General features: G+C 41.3%; 1 protein-coding gene across 2 annotated transcripts in view; it reads left to right on the top strand.

The window, feature by feature from the left end:
• TBC1D2B (TBC1 domain family member 2B) overlaps window positions 1-17,543 on the top strand; it is a 103,180-nt gene that overhangs the window by 29,220 nt on the left and 56,417 nt on the right. The window lies entirely within an intron of this gene.

Here is a 17,543-nt window from a genome sequence, read left to right on the forward strand (position 1 = left end):
GTTTTAGATTTGTGGGAAATAAAATTCTCAATGTGCTTACCATTGGCATTCTGGATGTTACATTGGTGTAGGAATAAAGATAACACTTGTTATGCGTTTTCTGTAAACCTAAAGATTCCAAAGCTGGAAGTCTTGATGTATTTTATTCCTGGGGGAATTCTGCGCCCAAAAAAATTGAAATTCTGCATACTTGTATATTGTGCTATTTTAACCAATATACTCAGTCTTTGAGTAATAGCTTTTCTGTATTACATTTAAATTAGTACTCAAAGATGCAGAGTTTTGAGTCCTTATAGACCAAAAGGAATGATGAGCAAGCACCTTATCTAAAGAAATTGATGCCCTGAAGCAGCTGTATTGCGAAACGTCGGCAACGGCATTTATTGACTCATTTTATTCAGTGGCGAGATGGTGTTGTAAAAAGCCCCACATCGGAAAATAGTCATGCAACTAAGATAGGTGCATTATTTAAATCTTGATGCTTATTGGAAATGCAGCTAAGATCATCATCATTTGCACCACTGGGTGCATTTCAGTTAAATTTTAACATAAAATTAAATAGAAAAAAAAAGTTTAAAAATTAAAAGGAGAGGTTTTTCAGACCAGTGACTGAACTATCTGAGATTGAATTCAGTCCTTGATGTCTTCACCCGGCGCTAAGGTCTTTTCCTCTCTCAAGTATATGTTGACAACAGATTGCATTGTGGATTACAGGTGAAATGCACAAAGCATAAGATAACACCTAATATAACATGGACTGTTTAATTTATTTTTACTTCTGGGGGAATTCACACACAAATTTTTAAATTCTGCATACTTTATATTGGTTAAAATAACACAATATACATCACAGTCATTGAGTAATTAATTTAAAAATGTAATACAGAAAAGTTATTACTCAAAGTTGCAGAATTCTCCTAGAAGTACACTGGAAGAGTGTCTCTTACATCCCTCTCCCTACTTTCCTGGCAGACCTCTCTGCCTTCTCAGGCCCCAACTCCTCCACACACTCTCACCTTTCCCTCCAGGCTCAACTCCTTCCACTCTATTTCCACCCTCTAGCCCTCCACTCCCATAGTATTACCCCTCTCTCATACTGCCCCTCACACAGGCTCCCTCTTTCGCTTGTGCACACACAGGCCTCACACAGGCTCTCTCTCTCCTGCTCTCTGTTCTTCTCTCTCACACACCCACACCCTCATACAGGATCCCTCTGTACCTCTCTCACACACATCCTCACAAAGTCTACCTCTCTCTCATAAACTACCCCTCTGACACACATACACCCACCCACTTGCACACAGGCTCCCACCCTATCTCTCGCTGCACCCCCACACACAAACTTTCACACAGGCTCCCTCTCTCACACAAATATGCACCCTCCCTCATGTATACACCTCTCTCATACACACCCTCACTCACACTTATAGAATCCCAATCCCTCACTCACATACACATTCCCTTACAATCTCTTCTCACATAAACACTCCCTCACACAGGCCCCCTCTCTCTCTGTCACACAGGCGCACGATCTCAGCTTTCTTGCCTCTCACTCTGGGCCTTCTCTGTCGCTGGGTCTGCAGATCTTTGCCTCAAGTAGGGTGGGCTCTACACACAGCCCACTGGGACGTTCCGTGTCTTCAGCTGCGAGCCTTTCTCAACTTCAGCCGAGAGCGGGATGGGCTCCCCTTCGTGACCTTCCAGGCATCTTCAAATTTTGTGTGAAAAAAATGAAATTCTGCACAAATTCTGCCCTCTAGAGTAGCACAGAATTCCCCCAGGAGTATTACTTGGAGTGCTTTGCTGTTTTAGTATGTTTTATTAATGATGGATTCTGGCTCACCATCTATGGAGGTAATTTTCTAACACTGAGGTAGATTTTAAAAGGGTTATGCGCGTAACCCTTTCAAAACCCCCCTGCGTGCGCCACCGAGCCTATTTTGCATAGGCTCGGTGGCGCACGCAAGTCCCGGGGCTTTGCTAGGGGGCGTGTCGGGGGCGGCGCAACGTTCGGGGCATTCCGGGGGGGCGTTTCAGGGGCTACCCCATAGTGCACTACCCCATAGTGCGCAAGTTACACCAATTTTCAAAAGAAGTTATGCGCATCTGCTTTGAAAATTACCCCACCATATTTACCCGCACACAGTTATACCTGTTGTTTATGGATAGATTTGAATTTTCAAAAGTGTGCACAAAAATACTAACCCTGTCCCCGGCTCTGCCCCCAGAAACATCTCTCAATCCAGGTGGGCAATTTTGTAAGAATATTTCTATGCATTAAACACTGTCTCTCTTACAGAAGTTCCATTGAAAATTATCCTCTTCACAGTAGCCGCCACCTAGATTTAATAAGAAAAGTACCAGCTGTGATTATTTTTCTTCTGCTTTTGGGCACTTTAAAGCTGATTACATTCAGGAACTGTAGATGACTTACAATCTAACTGCCTGATTCACTAAGCCTTTTCTCCCATTCTGTGTCCATGGGAAAATACCTTGGTGAATCAGGCCCTCTGTTTGTACCTGTGGCAATAGAAGGGGGTAAAGGGACTTGCCCAAGGTCACAAGGAGCGGGATTTGAATCCTGGCTCCCCTGGTTCTCAGTTGCTGCTCTAACCACTAACGCAATTCCCCCACTCTCGGGTATCTACTTGAATTCTTGCATTTTTTTTTTTTATATAATTTTTATTGCTGTCAACAGAACTTATGTGCTTATTCTCATAATATATTTTGTACATGAGGGAGGGAGGGAAGGGGCGGTTTGGTTATGTAAAACCGGATTGCTGTTTTGCTATGTTTTCTATTATGTTATTGGTCATGATGTTTTGTGACTATTTCCTGTTGCGTTCTTTTCTGAATGTCTCGCTTGTCTGTATTCCTGCAGTATCTCTGTTATATTTGCACTGCTCTTAAATTTATTTTATTTATTTAAAAACTTTTTTATATCGGCATTCGTATGACACATCATGTCGGTTTACAAAAAACTGAGAAGGAAAGGAAAATACAATGAACAGGGGAGGGGATAACTGGGTGAGTACACAAGTAAAAGAGAGGATATTTAACAAGCAGAATTAAATGACCAAAGCTGTGCACGGAGACTTGTCAGAGAGCTCATTTCCATCAGTGGGATGTCAGTCCGAGCGGGGCTGCAATGTCCTGACGAGTTGGACAGTTTGTGCCCTAGCCCCCCTCCCTGGGATACTTTTGTTCCTATTGAGTTATCCTAGGAATGGTAGAGTGGAGAATGACCTTTCATGATGGTGTTTTCTTGTGAAAGGCGTGGACCTCCATATGATGTACAGTGCTGGTTATAAATGAGTAAGGGCAAGACAGTGTGCCAGGAGGATTGAGGGGAGTGTATTTTTATTTATTATTTACATTTTTTGGATTTGACCATCATGAGCCTTTCTTAACTGTAGCACAATCTCTATGGCATTATCATAAACATGTCAGTATTTCAGATTTCATTCTCTCATTTCCTTTTCCCCTCTGATTCTTCAGTCTAGCTGTGTATATGGTTTGGAGCGTATTTAAATGAAGCAGTGCGGTGATTAAAGATTGCACAAGTGTGTGTTAACTTCTTACCCTTACAGATGGTGATATCAGAGGGATTTGACCCAGGGGTGCCAAGCATGGAGCTGCCTTGCCTTTTTCACTGGCCTGCTGTTACTAAGTCACCTGATTTGAGCTGCTTCATGCAGCAGATTGAGAAGGAGCATGGGCCGGGGAGCTTGCCTGTGGCTCCCGAGCCCCTCTTCCATAGCGAAACCAGGAGGAGTTGCGACCTGGAAGTGTGCGTGCGTTGTGCATTCAGTCCTTGGCTCTTGCTTCTTCACAAGCTGTTACAGTGGAGATAAGGTCTCCTGAATGGGAGGCGGGAGGTAGAAGTTGTTCTAGGTGGGGGAGAGGCGAGGAGTCCACAGAATCAACTGTGTTAACTTAAATGGCCCTTCTAACCAGAAAACTGACACCCCTTGTTAATTATGTCTGCAAAGGGTTAATGAAGGTTTGCATGCTGTAATCAAGCTGTATTTTATTTTGCATCTTGGAGTTGGGGCAATGCTAGAAACTTGTGTAAAGGGTAATTACCTGATATTTTCAGAATACCCAAGGTCTGTGAGGTGCCTTTCTTAAACATAGGTTGCAGTTATTTTTCTACTGGAATATGTTTTTGGTGATTTTGACCCTTGTAGTAAATGTCGCACAGCCATAAGGTCCTGTTGGCATTTAGCTTTGAGTTTTTTATTCTGGCGATTCCAAGCCAGAGTAAACTGTTGGTAATCATGCTTCTATGTTGTATGTAATGGCAGCAGAGAGTGGAAGTCTAGAGATGCATAATATTGCATTTGCAAAATGTTGACTTTTGAAGTTGGAATATGTCAAGAGCTTTAGTAGGATTTATTTCTGCATTCTTATATTCCACTTCCACAGCGTGGGTCTGGTCACTGCGGTTTACAGCATTAAAAATTCAATACAATCATCAAATACAAAAACTTCAATAATACTTCCATTAAAATAAAATATTTGTAAATATCTAAAAGAGATGCCTATTGCCACCTTCCCAGTCCAACATAAAACCAAATAATTAAGGTGGAAAAGGCCAGTGATTCCCCTGTTTGTGAAAGGTTAGGTAATTCTTCTCTAACCGTACTTCACATGGAATTGAATTCCAAGTTTCCGGACAGCTACAGAAAAATGCCTTTTCCCAATAGAGCTTTTCTTCACCTCTTTAACTGTTGGAACCTGGAGCAGACTTTCTCTAGCTGACCGGAGATTTCAGTTTGGTCTATTCTGCTGGTCAAGATGTTGCAAATACCTTGCTCCCGTGCCAAACACCACCTTAAACATCAAACATAATAGTTTAAACTACACCCTTGGTCCGTCTGGCAGGATTCTGAGCCTAGAGTTCATTTTGTGTTCGCTTGTGTTCATTTTTACTTCACTTAGATAACAGTAATAGGCCTTGGATGAATAAGATGAATATAATTAAATCCAAATCCTCCCATTCCTCTTTCCCCCTTTTTTTATGTCCCAGGTAAATGGAACATAAAATGAGGTAAGAACTTTCTGGTTCAGATATAATTGTAATCTGAGTATTTTGATTCTTGCGCACTAAGTATGAAACCATATGATGCTTGTGGGACAACAAATCAAAAGCTGACCTTCTAGAAGCAAAGTGAGCCAAGTGTATGTATGTATTCTTTTTTTTGTGTGTGTGTGGTTTACTATTCCCTGAGATCATTTGAGCTGTAATGGTAAACATTTACAAAATATAATTGACTAAGTTTTTAGAGGCTTATGCTACAAGAAACCTGCTCAGATCTGTTGAGGCTGTAATTGGTAAGAGTTGATCTAAGGATTTCCTGTAAGTGCCACTTTAGGGAGAAGAAGGACATTTTTAACCATGAAAGTTGTGCAGGATTTATTTTATTTTATTTTTTTTTGCTTGTTTCTGAGTCGCAATAACTTCCAAGCATGAGCAGCTTAAAGAAGGTTAAGTCATTGTCATGCAGCCCAGTTGCGTAGAACAGGAAAGGAAATTTCACAAATGTTAATGACACTGGTGGTTGGGAAGTTGAAGTCTGCCTTCTGCTTCATGAACTGTGTGCAAAGAAGGTCAGGTTCAGGTCTTCTGAAACACACAATCATTTCAGAGCCCATCATCAATGTGCTGGCATGGATAAGGATGCGAGTAAAGCAGACCTCTTCCGAATGTGATCGGGCTGTGCTACAGTTATTATGAGATACAAAACTATTTTATTGGTATGCACAGTGCTACTTTATCATAACAAATGGAGTTGGACACCACAGTTTGTTTCTGAAGAAGGATTGTTGCAGCAGATTGTGCCGACTGTTACAAATGCAGTTCAAGATTTACACTGGGGGGGGAATACTTCAGTTTCTTATAATCAACATTTGCTCTAAAGAGAGGTTGCTGCTTTTTACTGCCAGAAAAGCTGACATAGTTTAGAGAGGGCTATTTATTTGCCTATACTGAAGTTTGGGAACTGGTCTTGATTTTTTTCCATATGAGAGCCCATTGCGTATGTGTGTTAGAGAGCCATATTGTTAACTTTGTGTACCAAGTTGCAGATCCTGTGCTCAGACTAAAAAAAAGAAAAAGTACAAGTCCCAGTAGCAAATATATGCTAAATGAAAAACATTAATAATAAATATGTAGGACCACCACTGAGTCAACCAAAATGCTGAGAAAAGTTTGAGTTAATATAATCCCCTTTGTGATTTTTGAAATGCAGTAAAAAAAAAAAAAAAGTTAAATTCAATAACGATATAATTCCTTAGTTCAAATGTCTAAAAACACAAGCGAGCTAGAAAACATGTTGATGTCCATCAAAACCAGTCAGTTATCTGGTGAAGTGAAACGTTATGGTCTTGCCTGACATGGCATCATATTTTATCATCTGCTTCAGAGGAATTTCTATTCCATAGATGAGCTCACCAGTGAAAAGTCTGTGATGATGATCTTACCAATTTTTCATTTAGAATATATTTGCTACCGAGACTTGTACTTTTTGTTTGGCAGTTCACAGTCTCGGAATTTGTGCTTTCACATATTGTGGGCTATCTTTTTTTAAATTCAGATTCAAAAACCTAGATCAAGAGGCTAAAACATTCCACACACACAGTTATAGCAATCTTCCCTTCCTTCTTTCACCCGTCCCTTAAAGAAATTCCAGTCCATAGATTATTTTAAAATCAGGCAGAATTTACAACAATAGGATTCATTCTTTGATTTGGCTCTTTACCTGTGCCAAATCCAAAAGTCTCTAAGCTATTTGTAAAATTCTGTGAGATCTTCTATAAACACATCAACCTTTTTTCTGTCGGGACACACCTGACAGATGGTTCTCACATGCGTGACACACTGACCCATGATCGTCACGGGGCTAGATGTAAAAGTACAGTTTGCATCCACGGGAACCCCCCTGACCCACAATAATGGATGTAAAGCAAAATTATGACATTTCCCATACAATTCACCCTACAAAAAAGATGTTCTGGTGTCATCGCAGTAACAGCAACTCAAACTCCTTCTACTTCCAGGCTCAATAGCTCTACTTATGAAAAGACAGCAGTTTACCACCAATGCATGTCCTCTGAGAAAACACAACAAAGACTGATAAAACGCTTACATGCTAGTAAAATATCTCATCTCGGTAACAGACACAGAACCGACCTAACATATTCCCAGGATCTGTAGTAATGCACATAAACTAATCTGCACACAGTTACACCTGTATTATGGAATACTCAAACAGGAGCAACCCTATCTATGAAAAGGCAACACTACAAATATTAAATCAGGCCCTAAAAACCAATACACCTCTTATTAGGAAAACAGAACTAGCAAGCAGCTATAGATCCCCACACAGAAATAATTGTAAAACTATACTAATAAGCAGAATAAATGTTTCAAAACAGCTATGAACAGAATAACATCCAACAATTAAAAACTCATAAAAACTATTAAAAATTCTCCAAACACCAATAAAATATTTCAAAAAAAGCAGACACATCACGTAATATTAAATAATTAAAATGGCAGTCAATCAAGAAAAATAAACTTAAAAAGCCACCTTTACTTACACCCTCCAGCAGCTCTCCTACTCCTCTTCCATGCAGGCCATAGCACACAGCAGAAGCAGCAGTAGAGGCTAAGCTCTATACTCATGGTCCTCTTCCTTAGTCCCATGTCTCTCTCACACACACACACACACACACCTTACTAGTCATGCCCCCATGACCAGTTTCTGTCTCTCACACACCAATCATCTCCCAAACAGTCTTTGACACACACACACCAGTCACCTTCCTGAACAGTTTCTCTCATGCCATACACACACACAGGCTTCCCACTCCTGTGTTCTACTTACATATATGGGCTTATCACTCTCAATCTCACTTTCTCTGTCTCTCTCACACACACACACACACACACACACACACACTCTCACCAGTCTCTCACTCCCATGCTTGTTCTCTCCACATGCACAGGCTTCTCATTCCCATAATCACTTTCTTTCTCTCACAGACACACACACACCAGTCACCTGATCTTTCTCATGCATACACACACACAGGCTTCCCACTCCCATGTTCTCTTTCAGATATACAGGCTTCTCCCTCCCATGCTGTGTCTCACACATACCCAGGTTTCTCACTCCCATGCTCACTCTTCACATGCACAGACTTCTCATTCCCATAATCACTTTCTTTCTCTCTCTCTCTCACACACACACACACATACACACAAACACACACTAGTCACCTGATCTCTCTCATGCATACACACACACAGGCTTCCCATTTCCATGTTCTGTCTTATATATACAGACTTCTCCCTCCCATGCTGTGTGTCACACACACCCAGGTTTCTCACTCCCATGCTCACTCTCTTCACATGCACAGGCTTCTCATTCCCATAATCACTTTCTCTCTGTTACACACACATACACACACACACCAGTCTCTCTCTCATTTCCATACTCGCTGTCCACTGCACAGGCTTCACATTCTTTCTCTCACATTCACACACACCAGTCTCTTTCTCTCACACACGCAGTCACCTTACCAACCTGTCTCTCTCTCATGCATGCACATACACACAGGCTTCCCACTCCCATGCTCTCTCTCACATAATCAGGTTTCTTACTCCCATGCTTTCTCACATACCCAGATTTCTCACTTCCATGCTTTTTCTCTCACACACACAAGTCACATCCCTGACTGTCTCACACTCTCACATACACATCAGTCATCTCCTTGAGCAGTCACTTTCATTGTCTCTCACATATACACACACATCAGCTCTCTGACCAGTTTCTCTCAATCACGCACAGGTTCTCAATCAAATACATTCTCTCACTTACACACAAGCTGGCTGGCTACTTCTCTCTCTTTCTCTCATTCACTTCCTCCTCCCCCGCCCCGAGCACAAATGGTAGCTGCAGCAGCCTCCTCCTCCAGCCCCCACAGGCCAAGAAAGAAGAATCTCATCCCGGCTGCGGGAGGCTCATGCTGCTGTCTCCTTTCCGGCTGCTTCAATTGCTCGGGGGCCGATGCTGCTGCTACTTTTCCACGCGGCACGGGCCGGCTCTTTCTCCTTCCCGTGCACCACATATCACTTCCTGTTCTGGATCACGGGGGGGGGGGGGGCGCACGGGAAGAAAAAAAGGTCAGCCACGGGTGCCAGAGCTTCTTCTAGCGCCGCTGCCGTTCCTGCTGGGCTTGAACGGTCTGATAGCCCGGCGGCAACGGCAGCAGGGAAGAAAGAGCAGCGGGAGAGACCGGGAGCACACGACACACCAGCCGGTGCTTGGCGACACACTAGTGTGTTGCGACACACCGGTTGAGAATCGCTGACTTAGATAACAGTAATAGGCCTTGGATGAATAAGATGAATATAATTAAATCCAAATCCTCCCATTCTTCTTTCCCCCCTTTTTTTTTTATGTCCCAGGTAAATGGAACATAAAATGAGGTAAGACCTTTCTGGTTCAGATATAATTGTAATCTGAGTATTTTGATTCTTGCGCACTATGTATGAAACCATATGATGCTTGTGGGACAACAAATCAAAAGCTGACCTTCTAGAAGCAAAGTGAGCCAAGTGTATGTATGTATTCTTTTTGTGTGTGTGTGTGTGTGTGGTTTACTATTCCCTGAGATCATTTGAGCTGTAATGGTAAACATTTACAAAATATAATTGACTAAGTTTTTAGAGGCTTATGCTACAAGAAACCTGCTCAGATCTGTTGAGGCTGTAATTGGTAAGAGTTGATCTAAGGATTTCCTGTAAGTGCCACTTTAGGGAGAAGAAAGACATTTTTAACCATGAAAGTTGTGCAGGATTTGTTTTGTTTTGTTTTTTTGCTTGTTTCTGAGTCGCAATAACTTCCAAGCATGAGCAGCTTAAAGAAGGTTAAGTCATTGTCATGCAGCCCAGTTGTGTAGAACAGGAAAGGAAATTTCACAAATGTTAATGACACTGGTGGTTGGGAAGTTGAAGTCTGCCTTCTGCTTCATGAACTGTGTGCAAAGAAGGGTCAGGTTCAGGTCTTCTGAAACACACAATCATTTCAGAGCCCATCATCAATGTGCTGGCATGGATAAGGATGCAAGTAAAGCAGACCTCTTCCGAATGTGATCTGGCTGTGCTACAGTTATTATGAGATACAAAACTATTTTATTGGTATGCACAGTGCTACTTTATCATAACAAATGGAGTTGGACACCACAGTTTGTTTCTGAAGAAGGATTGTTGCAGCAGATTGTGCCGACTGTTACAAATGCAGTTCAAGATTTACACTGGGGGGAATACTTCAGTTTCTTATAATTAACATTTGCTCTAAAGAGAGGTTGCTGCTTTTTACTGCCAGAAAAGCTGACATTGTTTAGAGAGAGCTTTTTATTTGTCTATACTGTAGTTTGTCTGGGAACTGGTCTTAATTTTTTTTTCCATATCAGAGCCCATTGCGTGTGTGTGTGTGTGTGTGTGTGTTAGAGAGCCATATCGTTAATTTTGGGTACCAAGTTGCAGATCCTGTGTTCAGATTAAAAAAAAAAAAGTTCAAGTCCCAGTAGCAAATATATGCTAAATGAAAAACAATAATAATAAATATGTAGGACCACCACTGAGTCAACCAAAATGCTGTGAAAAGTTTAAGATAGTCCCCTTTTATGATTTTTGTGATTTTTGAAATGCAGTAAAAAAAAAAAAAAAAAAAAAGTCAAATTCAATAACGACATAATTCCTTAGTTCAAATGTCTAAAAACACAAGCGAGCTAGAAAACAGGTTGATGTCCATCAAAACCCATCAGTTATCTGGTGAAGTGAAACCTTATGGTCTTCCCCGACATGGCATCATATTTTATCATCTGCTTCAGAGGAATTTCTATTCCATAGATGAGCTCACCAATGAAAAGTCTGTAATGATGATCTTATCAATTTTTCATTTAGAATATATTTGCTATCGTGACTTGTACTTTATGTTTGGCAGTTCACGGTCTCAGAATTTGTGCTTACAAATATTGTGGGCTATCTTTTTTTAAATTCAGATTCAAAAACCTAGATCAGGAGGCAAAAACTTTCCACACACACAGACTTATAGCAATCTTCCCTTCCTCCTTTCACCCGTCCCTTAAAGAGATTCCAGTCCATAGATTATTTTAAAATCAGGCAGAATTTACAACAATATGATTCATTCTTTGATTTGGCTCTTTACCAGTGCCAAATCCAAAAGTTTCTAAGCTATTTGTAAAATTCTGTGAGAGCTTCTATAAACACATCCTCCTCTGCCAACAGCTAGAAAGGAAATATAGATTGCCTCTTGTACATGCTCAGATTTTACAATGGGAATGCTATCTGCATCAAGTGATGCAGATAGCAGCTATAGGCTGTTTAAAAAGATTCTGCACCATGATTTGTCCTCTGACTGGTCTCTTTGCCAACTTGTCCTGCCTCAGCTCTGACAATGTTCTGAAGTCACACAGGCAAGAGTTGGTTGCTATAGTAACCAGTTGTTTTTTGCTCAGCAGTACACAGCCATAGATTTCAATGGGCCATAATCTTGAATTGGAAACATGAATGAAATGAATATGGACTCATTTGTTTCAAAACAAGTACATCCCTATATTATAGTGCAGTTAGAATATGTAACTGAGAATGAAGGATATCCCTTGACTAAAAGAAGTACCTGTTTTTCTCAAATTTAATCTGTCAAACAGCAAAAGGAGAGAGAAATGTATTTGTGATGAAAACAGATTTACAGATGTCAAACAAATTTAAGCAAAGGTCTGTAAAATACTGTTTGAAAATCCCAATGTACATAAAAAGATTAGATCATTGTAATTTCGAATGGGGTCCAGCATGTTAATCTGCTAAACTTCCAAAGGCTGTTTCCAGGCTTTGAAACTACAGGTGCTGGATATTTCCTTTGAGCAGAAGCATAAGGAAAGATGAGCTAACTTTGCATAAATGTGTGCATTTTTTAGCCCTGCTCCATCTCATGACTAACTTATGACCAGATTCACGTGCTAGGCCCTGGGTTCCTCTGTAGTGGATGATTATGAACCTGGCGTAGAAACCATTTTTGGAAAACTTGGGCATTAGCCCAAATTTTTAGGAACCAGAGGAAACATTTCTATAGTTTTGCTGTAGTGTGTAGTTTTTTTTTTAAACATTTTGTCTTCTTACTCTTCTTTCCTTACGTTTCTTTGCCTCTTATCCCCTCCACCCTCTCCCACCCCTTTCCTTCCAGCCTCTCATGTTCGGTGATCAGCCACAGGGGACAGCCCCAGTGGTGGCAGCTTCTCTCTTGCCTGCCTGCAGACAGCTGCTGCCGTCCTCCCCCAGTTGCAGCCACCATTGGAGGCTGCATTTTCATTTGTCTCCTCTTCTTACCATGTCCTGATGGCAACTTCTCTAACCTTGGGCCTGACTGCTTTTCCTCCCAGGCACTGATGGTAGGTTTTCAGGCTCTGCTCCTCTCCTTTTGACTGCCAGTGGAAGCTCCTCTCTCAGATGTGGACGCGTGTAGCAGGTGCTAAATTTTAGGTACCTAGGTACCCAGATTTTTCCAGTTCAGATGTGGACTTTAAGAATTTTGATTTCTTCTTTTTTTTTTTTTTTTTTTTTTTTTTTAGGTGTTTTCTCCTAGGTCTGCAGTAATTTATTTTGGTATGTTCAAGCGACTGTAGTTTAATTGGATACTATCCACGGTTTTAGCTTTTCTTATTGGCATGAATATCTTCTGAGAGCTGGAAATGGGAAAGTCTGGATAGTAATGAAAGAAAACATCTCCACAGAAAGGTTGGCGGGTGAATGAAGCAATTTCCAAGTGGCAGTGAGGATGGTTGGGAGAAAAATCGTAACAGAATTCAAGAAAATGTATGACAGACATGGAGAATCCTTAGTGGTAGATGAGCAAAGGTAAAAAACTGAGATGAAGTATGGTCTATGGCAGTGGTTCCCAAACTTGTCCTCAGGGACCCCCAGCCAGTCGGGTTTTCACAATATCCGCAAGAAATATGCTGGAGGTAGATTTGCATGCCATGCCTTCATTGAATGCAGATTTATCTCGTGCATATTCATTGTGGATATCCTGAAAACCCGACTGACTGGGAGGACATCGATGGGCCTTACAATCTTTCTCTGCTGTCATATTTTCTCTTTCTGCATATTTACTGTATGTTTAGATGGCAATATAAAGACATAATAATAATAATAAAGATGGATTAGTGTATTCTAGCTGCACGTAAAGAAGAAAGCTGAAACACATTAGAGGAAGACTATTGGTGGGCTGTAACTTAAGAATATTATATCCCTTTCAATACTTTAATGGAAAATTTAAAAAATAGATAAAAGTATCTAATTTACACCAAGCGACAATATATTTTGGATTAAATAAATCAGTCTAGTATAGAATAATACATTTGCTGTAGAGGGCTATGCATGATATTTGTTTATTGCCTGCGCTATTATAATGTATTTTCTTTTTTTATGGTTATTTTTGTTTAATATTCTGTTTTTGTATCTTGGGGTGCTTCGACAATAGGACGAGTAGTTAAATTTATTTTAAATAAATATCATAATTCCAAATAACAGTCCACAATTATAAAAAGAATCCAGGTCACAAGTATTGCAAGCAGGAGAATTCCAGATCAAAAAAGAAAAGGGTGCAGCGATTCTAATCTTCAGAAGAACAACAAAAAGAAGCAGAAAAGAGAAGAGGTGAAGCATTCTTAAACCATACGATTCTGCAGTTCAGACCAGCTGAGAGTTTAAGAAACTTCTGGAAAGTTGGAAAGGAAATCCACGTTGTGTCTGTGGCTTGCTTATCCCTCAGCAAGCTGCCAAAGGTTAACACTTAAAATATAGGCCCACACATTATTCATTTCTCCCAACTGCTTTATTGCCACTATGCAAGTGTCTGACATGGGTAAATAAACTGTCTTGAACCTAGTGTAGGATTTATAAAACAACGCTGTTCACACATTGAAGCAAAGCTTTCTAAATCTTTTTCCTTCTGCTTTGCAAGAAAATTGCATGGGGTCTTCGGAAAGTGTTCTAGAAGCTGTTACAACATTTTAATTCTTTTTTTCAAGTGCCTAGAAGCTCAGTCACTAGCTTAACTTAAATTTGTCAAATTAAGGCTGGGACAGCCACTGTGGGTCTATCTTTACCGTCACACACGGGGGCTTTCAGTTCCAGACCTCGGCCTACAGGTTTCTTTTTAACAAGCTCACAAGCTGAACAGGCTTGGGCATGAAGTTTTGCAGTCCTTGGGATCCATGCTTCAGAGCACCGCTGTCCTGGTGTGAGAGTGGAAAGATTTTACTGTAAATGGTATCAACAAGCAGTGGTAACCCCAGCCATGCATGTGCATGAGGCTTCCTTGACCAGTAGTGTACTTTCTGGTGGTCTGCGTTTTGCAGAGGACTGATTTTCTCATTTGTGCTTAGCTCCTGATCCCTACCCACAGCAGACCTGGCGCATAGGATCCGTGTATGAATCCTCATGATATACTTGCTCTGGTAGCCATGTTTGCATATCTTGGTTGCCCTTAAAACCAGAACTGTTGGGCTTTGTGAGTACCGCATTTGGATGGTGATTTAAGGACATGACAGAAATGCTTGCATTTAATAAAGATGGAGTAGTATCTTATAGTAATAGACAACCCAAGCTGCAATGTGCTAGAGAAAGATGTGTGTTGGGGAGGGGCTGGGATTTGGTGGGTTTTTTGAATACTAGCTCCCGGTTAATGCTCTAATTTAAAAAAAAAAAAAAATTATATTAAAGTATATGTACAGTTTACACTAAGCAACAATGTTTCATACAAAAAGGTTTTGAATTTAAAAAAAAAAAAATTAACAAATCCAGAAATTAATACTTCCTTGGGAACCACTGCTCTAAAGAGTGGAGTAGTAGCCTAGTTGTTTGAAGCCGGGGTTCAAATCCCTCTGCTGCACTTTGTAACCTTGGGTAAATCTCTTCACCCTCCATTACCTCAGGTACAAACTTAGGGGCTGATGCAATAAGCTGCCCTGACCCTACCGTGGAGTTCTAACTCCTGTTTTCCTGTGGGGTTTTCAGCACTAACCTAACCCAGGTAGGTAATAGGGGTTTTAGCACTGTAAAACAGGAGTTAGTGCTAATCTTGCAGCTGGTTTTATCATGCTAATTACAGGATAATAAGCTTTATTACTATTACCCTGCAATGCAGGGAGAAACACTAGTGGGAAGGCTGCCTTGCACACATCCTTATTTGTGGGAAATTTATAGCTCTGGTGAGAGGAGTTAAACTTCCGACAGTAGGCAGGACAGCACTCGGCTGGGAGTGTTCTTCCCTTCCCAAACTCCCACTCTCACTTTAAAGAAATAATTAGCTGGGCCAGAGCAGAACTCCTCCACCCCCCCCCCCCCCCCAGGCAACACCAACCAGAGAAAAACTTGTGTCCTCCCACATGACTGCTCCCTCAATGGCAAACCATTGGTCCTTCCATTGTCAGCTGTCAGAGAAAGGACCAATCCCTTTCAGAATTCTGAAAGGACAGCCTTCTGAAAGGGGATTGGTCCTTTCACTGACAGCTAACAGTGGAGGGACCAATCAGCAGACAGTGGTATGAATAAATTAATACTAAATGCCTGACACTTAATATTAGACAGACAGTGAAGGAGCGAATGAATTGTCAATTGGTCCTTCACTGTTCGTTATCGGTGGGGGGGGAAAAAACCCAATCCTCTTTCAGAAGGGGAAGGACCAATGGGCTGCCAGTGAGGAAGCAGACATGCAAGAGGTGTCTGAGGGTGGGTGAATTTGGAGGGCTACGGCCTTGTAAATGGGTAGGAGGGGCTTCAAGAAGGCAGGAGAGTTCTACGTTGGCCTGGCTAATTATTTTTTAAGATGAGAGTAGGGGTTTGGGAAGGGGGGGAGGGCTCATCAGGCCACTCTCCAACCAAGAATGGATCTTTGCTCGTGCATGGACCCGGATGATCCCTCACAAAAGGGATCATTCCACGCTGGGACCCTAGGTAATTGCGGGGTAAGGGAGCTCAAAAACCAGGGCGCCTGGGGGGGAGGGAGCAAGGAGCTCATTCAGGAGGTTGAGAACTTGTTGTAGGGCTTTGGTTTTCAGGTAATGACTTGCTAAATGAGAGTGGAGTAAAAAAAAAAAAAAAAAAAAGCTGCTTAGCATGCTTTTTTTTTTTATTCCTGATCTATTTCCACGTATCTGGTGAGGACCACTTAGTTTAAAGCACGCATTAAAAAAAAAAAACCCACGCTAAAATCTAATTTCAGTTTTAGCTTGGGTTTTATTAAGGCTGGTAAGCCATGTTGGAGCAGGGACAGTCCCTCCAAAATCTGAATGCAATTGTCTTTGAAGTACACTCACTCACACTCTACTGTGTTACTGAAATACAAATTAGAAATTTACTGGAGATGCATCCCTTTTGGGTTATAAAATCATAAGTTCTTACATTCTGATCATAGAAGCAATTAATCGATAGCACAGCTTGGTGTATTTTAATATATTAACCTGCCTGCACCCGGAGAAATTATGCATACTCCTCTCTCTCAATAAAAACCCTTAGTAACAAACTGAGCGCAATGGCATTGTTTTTAATTTAGTTTCCTACAGGGAAACTAATATGACAATTATTATCATGTCTGTCTGCAGCGCCCCACTCCCACTCCGCTGTCAAGAATGTCGCACAGCCAGCCCCCCCCCCCCCCCCCCCCCCCCACCCACCTATGATTTTTGAACTGTTCATGCGGTTTCATTCATATTTCTGCCATAGATAGCAGAGCGCCCTGGGATCACCTGCTCACACTTTCCGTGTGCCCTCAATGCCCCCCTCTCTCCTGTAATGAAATATGTCAGTTCAGTTGAAATCTACGCCTGTTTTTTGTTTAAAAAAACGTCTGCGTATACTTTGATATAGGTGGGACCGAACAGTTCCGATCAGCACTGGGAGATGTGCAAGTTAGGTTTTCGCATTACTAAATTAAATTAACCACTTTGGGTATGTTAGTCCAGAGGTCAGGGCCTGTGAAAGGGATGCAAAGTTGAGTCCCTAAAAGAAGTAATGTTGGGAACTTTTGTGTGTGGAAACAGGACAAGCAGGCCAGAGATTGCAGAATTGATTTTTAAGTTAGAAAAGACTAACACTTTGCCTGATTATTGGAGTGTTGTTAACGTGCAATTTAATAAAGCTGTAAAGTGGAATAATATGGGATTTTTTTTTTTTATTTTTTTATAACCTGCAAATTAAAATGTTGTGAGCGGTTGCCACGGTGTTCCCTCTTGGGGAAGAGGTCAGCAGAAGAGCTGGTCCGGAGGCTGTGGCACGCTCTCACAGGCCAGGCACTGCGTTTGGTGAGCGGAAGGAGAAGCTTGCGCTGCTGTACCCAATCAGTAAAAAAGCGGAAAAAGTCACTTCTGTTCCCCATCCCTTTGATCTGTTTAAACAAAACACTGCTTATTAAGCTTCAACAGATATTTGTAACAGAAAATGCATCTGC

Source organism: Rhinatrema bivittatum, chromosome 13, assembly GCF_901001135.1.
Source record: "Rhinatrema bivittatum chromosome 13, aRhiBiv1.1, whole genome shotgun sequence".
Lineage (NCBI taxonomy): Eukaryota > Metazoa > Chordata > Amphibia > Gymnophiona > Rhinatrematidae > Rhinatrema > Rhinatrema bivittatum.